The sequence below is a fragment of the Camellia sinensis genome, chromosome 5 (genome assembly GCF_055761805.1).
Source record: "Camellia sinensis isolate YWXY chromosome 5, ASM5576180v1, whole genome shotgun sequence".
Taxonomy (NCBI): domain Eukaryota; kingdom Viridiplantae; phylum Streptophyta; class Magnoliopsida; order Ericales; family Theaceae; genus Camellia; species Camellia sinensis.
Genome location: NC_138965.1, coordinates 127,701,526 through 127,709,861, shown reverse-complemented (window position 1 = coordinate 127,709,861; position 8,336 = coordinate 127,701,526).

The window sequence follows — 8,336 nt, the reverse complement described above, 5'->3', positions numbered from 1 at the left end:
TCTCGCACTTCTTGACACACTTCTTGACATACTTCTCTGAATTTGCTTGCATGTAAGGCCACCAATATCCCTGCAAAATTGCTCTGTAAGCCAATGATGGACCCTTGGTGGCTTCCGCATACGCCTTCATGAATCTCGAACAGAAATGCTTCGACCTTGCTGGGATGGACACACTTCAGGTAAGGTCCTGTGAAAGATTTCTTGTACAAGGCCATTGATGGGGAGAGCCAAAATCGTTGTGACTTTGCCCTTATCTTGTTGGCCTCATTTTTCTCTTCGAGTAAAATGCCGTCTTTTAGGAACACTATAATGGGATCCATCCAAGAATGGCCTAGTTCGGCACAACATACTTCTTTTACTTCGGGTTCTTTAATGCTTGGTCTGGGTAGGAAGTCGATCAGTAGTGGATGTGGGATGGATGTATCTGCCATTGACGCAAAGCCTGCTAGTTCATCTGCTCTGCTGTTTTCTTCTCTGCCAATCTGCTCTATCCGCACTACTTCAAACTTCATGATCTCTTTTCTGACTAACTCTTGGTACTTAGCCATCCTTTCATTCTTTGCCTCGTAGTCGCCTGAAATTTGGTTTACTACCAGTTGTGAGTCACTGTAAACCATTAGCTCGGTGGCCTTCATGTAGAGTGCTGATTTTAGTCCTGCCAGAAGTGCTTCATACTCCGCTTCGTTATTTGATGCTGGGAAGCCAAGGTTGACTTTCTGTTCCACTACTAGGCCATCTGGTGAGATGAGGACTATGTTGAGTCCTGCTCTGTGTCTATTGGATACTCCATCCACAAAGAGCTTCCACATCTCTCCAACGAATAGTTTCCAGTAGGTAGAGGGATCGGATGAAGCCTTGGGGTCTTGAGTGTTGCTGGTGTTTTCTTTAAAGTCCACACTTACTATTTGCCCCTTGCTATCTGATTGTACCAAGTCTTTATTTGTCGATGGGTCTTTGCTTGGTGCAACATGATTTGTTTCTCCTTCATTTTGTTCACTCTGGTCTGTTCTGGGATGTGGCTGGGTATCCTATATTAGGGGTTGCGCTATTTCGGCGTTACTTTCCATCCCTATTTTGGTTATACCCGTTAAGTCAACTGGGCAGATGTGATGACTTCCTGGTGTGAATTCTGCGACAAAGTCTGCCAAAGCTTGGGCTTTTATCGCGGTTCTGGGTTGAAACTTGATGTCAAACTGTCCCAACTCTACCGCCCACTGTAAGATTCGGCCAGAAAAGTTTGCCCTCTCAAACAAAGCTTTTAATGGAAAAGCTGTGAGGACGATTATGGTGTGGGCATAAAAGTAGTGCGACAACTTCCTTGAGGCCATCATCAAGGCTAAGACCAGTTTTTCCAATGGTAAGTACCTGGTTTCTGTGCCCAGCAACGTCTTGCTGACATAAAAAATGGTCAGATGTTGGATTCCTTCCGCTCGGACCAACACTGCACTAATTGCGTGCTGTGAAACTGCCAGGTACAAAATAGTTCTTCTCCAGGTATTGGGGTCGCTAGCAGCGGTGGAGAAGACATGTATTCTTTCAAACTCTCCAGGGCGCGGTCGCATTCTTCATTCCACTCAAACTTGGCCTTTAATGCTTGAAAAAATGGTCGACATCTGTCTGACGACCGACTTATGAACCGGTTTAGCGCGGCTGCCATGCTGGTGAGATGTTGTACTTCTTTTACTGAGTTGGGTCTCTCTAGATCTTGAATTGCTTTGATCTGAGAAGGGTCTGCCTCAATTCCTCGGTTGGTTACCAGGAAGCCTAGGAATTTGCCTGATCCTACACCAAATGCGCATTTAGATGCATTAAGGCGCAATTTATGCTTCTTTAGGATTTGAAACATCTCACCTAGGTTCCTGAGATGGTCATTCTCATCCTTACTTTTGACTACCATATCATCAATGTAAGCCTCCATTGTTTTGCCTAACAATGGTTCGAACATCTTGGTGATCATCCGCTGGAATGTTGCCCCTGCGTTTTTTAGGCCAAAGGGCATGACCTTGTAACAATACAGTCCTCTTGGCGTTGTAAAAGATATGACCTCCTGGTCTGGCTCATACATGGCGATCTGATGGTAACCTCTGTACACATCCAGAAAGCTAAGACGGTTGTGTCCTACCGTCAGATCTACCAGTTGGTCTATCTGTGGTAAAGGAAAGTTGTCTTTTGGGCATGCCTTGTTGACTGTTTTGTAGTCTACGCAGACACGTCATTTTTCATTCTTCTTTGGCACAACTACTGTATTAGATATCCACTTGGGATAGTGCACTTCTCTGATAGCTCCTGCCTCTAGAAGGTTTCCCACTTCTTCCGCCACTATCTCGGCGTGGTGGAGTGCCGATCTACGAGTGCGCTGTATGATTGGTCTTGCAGTTTGGTGGATATTCAATTAGTGACAGATAAAGTTTGGGTCAATGCCAGGCATGTCGTATGGCGTCTAGGCAAACACTTCGATGTTTAAGGTCAAGAATTCCATGATCTCTATTCTCTCGGTGCTGGACATAGATGAACCAAGCAAAAAGAACTTTTCTGGGTCCTTTTCATCTATTCTTACCTGTACCAGGTCTTCTACTGCCTTCTGTTCAGCGGCTTTGCCAACATCCGCAAACAATTCATTGCTCTCAGGTTCTTCCACCATCTGAACTAATCCTTTGGCAGCCCGGCTGCCATTTACTGTGACGAAGCATTGTTTGGACATAATTTGGTCTCCATAGACCTCTTCAATTACTCTGGTTTTGTTGGGAAACCGCATTACTTGATGGTAGGTTGACGCTACCGATCGCATGGCATGCAGCCATGTCCTCCCCAAGATTATGTTGTAAGTGGATGGGACTTTCAATACCTAGAATTCCACTTGTTTCGTCATGCTTCCTGCTTTGACTGGGAGGATTATCTTGCCAACTGGCCACTCTGGCATTGAGTTGAATCTAATCAGGAGAGATACGGCAGGTGCCAAGTCTTTGTCCTTCAGTTTCAACTGTTTGAAGGTTTCGTAATACATTATCTCACATGAGCTCCCTTGGTCAATCGAAATTCGCTTGACGTCATAATCCTTGATGCGAAGAGTGACGACTAGTGCATCATTGTGAGGGCAATATATCCTTGCCAAGTCTCTGTCTGAAAAAGACATGACGTTCGTGGCCTCTGTTTTCCCTTTTTTAATGGTGGGCTGTGCACTTAATACCTCCCTTAAGTGCTCAGGCTTCTTTATCATGCCCCTGAGCTCACATACTCGCTCAGGTTCGTATACCTCATGTATTACATTTATCACGCCTTGAGGTGGGAAGTCGATCGGCGTTCCGTCTGGGTGATCGTGGTTTTAGGGGGTTGGCTGTATCCCTCCCTTAATGTACTTGTCCAGATGCCAGTTGCCACTAACTCTTCCAGGTGCTGTCTCAATGGCGTGCAATTCTCAGTGCGGTGCCCTTTTTCCTTATGAAAGGTGCACCGGGATCTTTCGTCATAGTCCTTTTATGCCTCTCCCAATTTTGCTGGCCATCTGACGAAGGGTTCGTCGCGTATCTTGTTGAGAATCCGATAGATCGGTTTTTTGAACACCGTGGTAATGGCAGTGCGGACTCTCAACCACCTTTTATCTTGGTCCTCTTCGTTGTCTCACCTGCCTCACCCATTTTTGCTCGGACGTTCTACCGTGTTGACTTTTGCCGGAGTCTTTTTATCTGGTATTGCGGTTGTACCAGACTTTGTTTTAGCACGGACGTCATCCTTCTCCAGCCGAATGTGCTAGTGTACCCTCTCTATTAAGGCTTCCATTGTGAGGGGTGGTGTCATGGTGATTGAGTCCCTCAACCTGTTTCCGACTGGAAGACCTCTTTTGTACTGCGTGATGGCGAGATTTGTGGAGCAATCTCCTATTTGGTTGAAGGTTTCCCAATAGCGACTGTTGTAGGATCTCAACGTCTCCTTGTCGCCCATGTCAATGGAGAGTAGCTGATCGATCTCTACTGGCGTCTTGGTGTTCGTTCTGAACCTTGTTACGAATGCATCCGCTAATTGCACCCAGGAGGCTATGCTGCCTTCTGGTAGCCTTTCGAATCAGGTTAAACCTAGGTCGCCAAGGCTAGACGGGAATAGGATGAACATCAGAGCCTCGTTCTGCCAGTATACTGCCATGACCTGGCAAAGGTGGCTTAGGTGCATGTAGGGGTCTGTCAAGTCGTAAATTTAGGCTGGATGAAGCCTGAAGGTAATGGTGCGTTCTCAATCGCCGAAATGAATGGCGAGCTATGTAGCCTTACCAATGCTTTATCTGTTGGTTCGTAGGCAAGGTGCAGTATTGGCATTCTTACCTCGACGCTTCCGTGCGTCCGAGGAGCCAACCGCTGAAGGGCTAAAATTCTGTGTGGGTCGCGTGCCCTGGCATCCTCCTTCCGTCGTGCCTTTTCTTCAAGCACAGTCCGTAAGTTAGACGATCTAGGCAACTCCGTTTGCCTGGATGATGTCTGGTGCATATGTGAGGGCCGATAGGTACTTCCCTCAGTGTAAGACCTCAATGATCTCGTTCTCTCAGACCTGGAGTAACGAGTTCTGGAAGTCCTTGATTGAGTGTCGCCTGTCCTGAGGCTTCTACTCTCTGTTTGCGATGGCGTGGTATGCCTACCACGATCTTCTAAGTGGTGAGGAGGCGTATTGCTCTTGCGCCCCACTCCTATCGCCACCCACTTCCCTTTTATCTGGCGCTTCATCAATTCTATGTCTACCGCCATCTTCCTGATTAACTCGTCCTATTCCTTTACCCGATCCTCCAAAACTTGAAGGTCGATCCTCCGCCTCTGCCTATCAGGACTTGATAAGCGACGGGGGCTGTTACCCCGCCTCCCCCTTGCATCCCTCTAGGGATTCGGTCGCTAGGGCTCTAAATCTGCCATGGGAGGGATGAAAAGCAAACCTTCGCGCCTCCCACCTCCCTCTGGGGTTTGCCCGTCAATGGCGAATTGTGGTAAATCCTCATGGTGCGCTATTGCGTCTAATCTAGCGAGGAAAACTTTGATCAAGAGGTTTTGTTCTTTCTATGATTCCCACAGACGACGTCAATTGTACGAGCAAGAAATAATCTTCTCGTATAATCCTGTTGATCAAGTCCGCGCTCCTTCGAACGTCGTCGCTTTACTCCCTGAAAACATAAACGTCAGCTAGCCGGCAGGTGTGTGCCGGATATCTCTCCGATGCCTAAGTCAACAAAATAGACAAATAGACAAAAGCTCTGTGTATTCGAGAATCAAAGTTGTGTTACCTCTCCATAGGTGATGGTATGAGCTTTTATAGGTTCCGCGTGACACAATCTTAGTAGGACTCTTATTCCTCCATGCAGAGCCCTCCTAGGAATCATACTCCTGAAAGATAATGCTTATCCTTCAACACCCCCCACTGCTTAAACCAAGTGAGATGGTCCTAGCTCGGTGTCATATCCAAACGACCGAGCTAGCATTGTCATGACATAATGACAATGTAACCGAATTAACAATACTCATGTTACATTTACCCCGGCGCTTTATGTGTAACATGCACCTTGGTTTTGCCTATAGACCGTGCTAACCATAGCATATTTGAACCGAGCTACTCAACAGCAAGGTCCTAAATAAAAGCCAAAAATACCTCGGCTAAAGATGGTTTGACCGGGCTAACTATTACCGCGCCGACCGCGGTGACCGAGCTAACCACCAAACTCTTTCGGACCGGGCTATCTGCATGGTTCCTCTGGACCGAACTATTTACAAGGCCCTTTTACTCAGCCCTTCTTACTTTGGCCCACAGAATGACCCATTACCCAGCTTGACCCAATTTACATATAAATTACCCTCTCAGGAGCCTGGAAGAAAACACACAAGGTCTAGGGGAGGATTAGTCACCCAATCAAAAGGTAAAAAGCTTTCTAAGCCTTGGTTTGGCAAACTATTTTGGCTATATAATCACATAAGGCAAAAAAAAGCTATAAAATCACAAAAGGCAAAAAAGTTATAAAATTACTAAATTGACCCATATACAAACAAAAAGTCAAAAAAAATCATTTCTAAGTGGAGAGCAATTTTATCATTCTAAAGCCAAAATGTCAAAAAAATCAAACAAGAATACCAAATGACTAAAAAAATCGCAGGTTGAAAAAGTCAAAAAAATAAAAAAACTAACTAAAAAAAGCTAAAACCAAACGACTCCTAAACCAGCGCGAACAACCCAATCACCAAGGGGGGGAGAAGGAGAGTTGAATTCTCCATTGAAAGAAAAGTTAACATTTTCAAAACTCATTAACTATTTTAACGATTATTTTTTCTTTAAAAAAAAACAAAATAAAAAGCTAACTAAATTTTTTTTTTTTTTTGGCCAAATCCCATCTCAAGGATTAGTCGGAGCAAAATCCCAAACAGATCCAAATAAACCCAAAAAAGATGAACTTGTGGGAAAATGTATTACAAAAACATTATTGCTTTTTTCTTTTTTTTTTTGATTAAAAAAAAAACATTGCTTTTGCTGTAATTAAGGTTCAATCAAATGAAAATGCATCAATTAGGGGCATAAAATCTATTATGATTTGATATACACTAATTAACTACCAAAAGATGGATCAATTCTCTCCATTTTAGCATGTCAAAATCAGTTCGTTTGTCTTGACACCAACCAACACAAAGGTAGTAGAAGTACTTGAAAACATGGAGTATTGATTGACAAGAGACCCAAAAGGTTAGGTTTCTCAGCAGTCTTTGGCCAGCACTATAAAAAAAATTAACATTTTAGAGATTAAAATTTAAGGATAAAATTATTTTTTAAGGATCAAATATTTTTATTACAAAAAATGTCGTTATTATATCTTTAATAATGAAAATTGGATATTAGTGATGAATTATTATTTTTTTAAGACCAAATTTTTTGTCTCAAAAAATAAATCATTTTGAGATCAAATTATTTTGTCCCTAAAAGTGTATTTATTAGTGACATTTTTAAAATTTTGTCGCTAAAAGTCTTATTTTTTATTTTTCGGGGCGATTTTTTAGCGACTATCCTCACGACGATAAAAATTGATCTCTAAATGTCTTTTGTAACAAAATTTTCACTTTTAGAGATTAAAAAATTTAATTTCTAAAACTCTTATATGTTGTAGTATAGTCACAAAAAAATAAAAATTCTAGCAAAACTATTATATAATAAATAAGTTCAAATTAAAATAAGATAAGATCAATTCTCCTCGTTTGGCTTTTACTTTTTAAGCAATATTTTTTTAAATTTAAATAAACTATTGTCCTCCAATTTGACCGGAATGGATGAAAATTTCAAACATACCTAATCTATTATACAGATCTTTTTCATTGAATTGTGATTTATTAGACTTTTTTACGTTGTACTTTAAAGTTTAGAGGCTTATTCATTTCATATCAATTGATTTTGATATAATGTTAATTAGTTTTGAGTTAAATGTTTCTAAAATTTTAATATGATATCAGAATTGTATCATGAATAGCCTCTTAGGCTAACTTTTTACCTAAGTTATTAAGAATGTGAACATTAGAGCGAGCCATAAGCTCGAATGTCTTATGTTTAAAGTTGTGTAATATCGTATGACCTTAAATGATAATAACTACAATTTATGAGTAATTACATGTACTCAAAATTTACTTTATAAAATGGGTTAAAAAGACTTTTATCTTGGGAGGTTTTTCGTCATAGATAAAAGAAAAAAAAAATAATAAGAATAATGATATTCATAAAAAATGATCTGGTTAAGTGGGAACATTTTATTTACAAAACTATCACCGTTCTTGTAAATTTTTAGAAAAAATATATTTTATGTATAGGTAGCGATTTTTTAAAGTCAATTACTATTAATAAATTTATAAATTGAGGGCTATTTTGGAAAGATGGTTATAATCAGTTTTTTGGTGAAAAACTGCTTATAAGCAGCTTTTTTGTGAGAGAGGAAGTGAGTTATAATCTGGAAAGTGGATTATAACCCATTTCCCAAAATAGGCCTGAAAACCAAGAACGTGAGGTGTCGTGGTGTAGTTGGTTATGACGTCAGTCTAACTCACTGAAGGTCTCCGGTTCGAGTCTGGGCGACGCCAATTTTGAATTTTAGGATCCGTTTGGTAAGCATATGAAAATATAATTCTACCCATTTATTTGAGTGTGTTATTTGTTCGGAGCTTTCAAATCATAATTCTATATCTATTTCTCAAAATTTAATTTAAAGCATAATCATTATTTTTCAAAACTCAATTCGAATCAATATTTTAATTTTGTTAATATTTTTATATTTAAATATGTTACGATTTTTTTAATTTTTTTATTTTTTGAATATTTTTAAATATTTTAATTTCAAAATA